Below are 2,761 nucleotides of genomic sequence, written 5' to 3'. Positions count from 1 at the left end.
ATAGTATATTATAGTATAGATAGATAATTCTTTGATAATTAAGGGCAGTTAATTGTCTAATCGATTAATTCTTTGATAATTAAGTATAGATAGATAACTCTTTGATAATTAAGGGCCCAATAACCCTATCACCAACATGAGCCTCTCGAGGTGCCACCATGCTGACTATGCTGCCACATGCCAGGGAAAAGCTACCGAGTATATATAGCCGCAGAAGAACCACCAAATCAACCACAAAAAATCTCTATCACCATCTGGACAAGTAGGCTTCGAGCCAACACCATACCGCCAAAAATGGTGTTAAACAGGCTTTCGAGGTCGAGCCTTGCACCTTCAGAAGGGACGCGACGATGCCACCAAACCAGAGAGGCCTGCCACACCTCCATCTCCAACTTCAATACCAACTGCATGCGGGAGCTGAAACACAGTCCCAAGCCCCTTAAGAGACTGTCCCAGCACAAGAGAACCAAGAGGAACCTGCTTGTGATGAACAGAGGACCGAGGGGCCCTTCTTCATCATATGATGGCCCCTGCCCTGCACGATCCCTTGTAGCATACGTACAGAGGGCCTAGCGCGAACGTGGTAGCCCAAACTTGGTGGAAGGTGCCCGCTTTCCATGCCGAGCCACACTCCCTCCGATCCGACCAGCATCGAAGCCGATTCAACGTCCCACTGCCAGCAGAGCACAACAGTTTCCCCACAAATCTGCAAGGGGCCGCCATGGAGCCAATCTTATTACTATTGTCTTTTGAAACTTTTTTTTTTTGGTGGCAACACTCACACGCTGTGAGTGAGTGATTGGATGTTAATGCCAAAAAGAATAACATACAAAGCTCTCCTCAGACAGAGCCAAGGCATCAACCATCCAAAAAGAATACCCACAGTTCATAAGGCTTTATAAGACGGGAGCATGTAAAACCACCAAGCCCTTCAACCTAGTCTTCCATGGACCTCACCCTTTAAAAGTGCTAAGCCAAGAATCGATCTCAAGCCCCGAGGGCGTGCAGAGAAAATTGCTACCAGGCCTAACCACAAGCATCGACTGTTGGTGTCGCGATCCCTGGTGATTTCGTAAATTTAAAAAAAGACCAGAAACTCTCCACCTACTCCATCTCCACCTCAGTCTCCTGTTGCTTCTCCGCCTCAGACTTTTTCATCGTGCATCGCCCACCTCTGCCTTGGATAGCTGCCGCCCTCGCTCGCATCACCTGCCTACTTCATTCTTCGCTTCCTCGTTTAGTTAGCGAGGGGATCTTCCCAGATTCTTGCTAATAAGAGATTAAAACTGATTAGGTCCCCCCTATTGGAAAGGTAAACAAGAACTTATAAACGAGCAAAGGCTTGCTTGAGTTCCACGAGAAGCAATCCCACTCCCACCAGGAGAGCCCCTCCCAAACACGACCAGAAAATCCAATACACCACACCAACGAGCATGGTGCAAAGAGGGGGAGTTCGAACACTCCATAACAAGCCCGACACTTGATTGGAGCCAAACAAGTGCAACAAAGGATTGCTAACAGGAAAAAGAATGGAATCCACATGGGATTTCTAGGAGAGTCTCGCCCATATCTCCCGATCGATGATGCCACAGACGAGTTGTTGCGCTTCCATCAAAGCCACCCACCTCGTCAGATAAGGGGCGAAGTTTTTGGACGCCTTGTTTCCCCCCAACAGAGGGGGCGGAGGGTGACCTCTCCAATTGGTGCAAAAATAAGGGGGAGGTAGAAGGCCTACAAACACTGAAAGGGCATAAGGAGATAGACATGCCAATAACCACCCAACCAAACCTATATATAGGCCCTTGTCCCTCTGGCTCTTAGCTATAATAGCCCCTGTACCACATGTGTAACCATCGGCCTTGGCTAGGGCCGTGCCCTCCTATAGTCCTAACCCTTGGCATGACATTACTCCCCCTTGGTGAACATTTTCATCGCGAAAACAAAAGTGTAGAGCATTTCATCCGCGAAAACAAAAGTGGTAGGATCTTCATAAGAACACTAATTTTTTCCAGAGTGGTATCCTTCATGGATCCAACTGTTTGTTTGATCAAAACACGGTACAGTAGGAGGTTCAATAAAAATCAAGAATAACATCGTGATTTTGCACATTGTTGTCCTTTTGGAACTACCTAGTGTGTAGACTCCATTTAGAATGCACATGAACATGCTTAAACGAGTTATTACAACAAAGATGTACCTGAAAGACTACCGCTTCTCACTTTTCGTGAAAGTAACTTGCTAACATAACTCATCAGCCAAGTGTAAGTCCTTGACTTGTTCTCAACTTTCATCAATAAACAACACCACCATAACTAGTGTTCAAGGTTGAGAACCTGATTTAAACATGAAGAGACTAAACCTAATCGCAAACATGCTTTATCTGATGGTAAGCAAACTCCAAGTAGAGCAATAAATGCTTATTAATTGGATTGCTTGGTGCTAATGTACGCACTTTGCATATCCTTTAGCAGAAGATTACACTTTGTAATTTGCCTATCCCCTTGGATAACAGACAGTACTGAGGGTGTGTTTCTACCATGGTTTACAGATAGTCTTCCCAGATGACTGGGAATAAACAATGTCCAAATAACCATCGTGGTTAACTTGAAAAATTCACAAGCACCCAAACCGAGCCATGACCTTTGTTGGTGATTGGTAGACCCAAAAGTAATCTCATAGAGATACTGCACATAGAGTGCAAAATGATTCATAAGCAACTAATGTGATAAATATGCATGCCGCTCCAAATCAGCCTTTTCTA

The sequence above is a fragment of the Adiantum capillus-veneris genome, chromosome 26, assembly GCF_014529385.1.
Source record: "Adiantum capillus-veneris isolate H3 chromosome 26, ASM1452938v2, whole genome shotgun sequence".
Taxonomy (NCBI): domain Eukaryota; kingdom Viridiplantae; phylum Streptophyta; class Polypodiopsida; order Polypodiales; family Pteridaceae; genus Adiantum; species Adiantum capillus-veneris.
The sequence above is the reverse complement of the archived record's forward strand: the minus strand, read 5'-3'. Positions refer to the sequence as shown.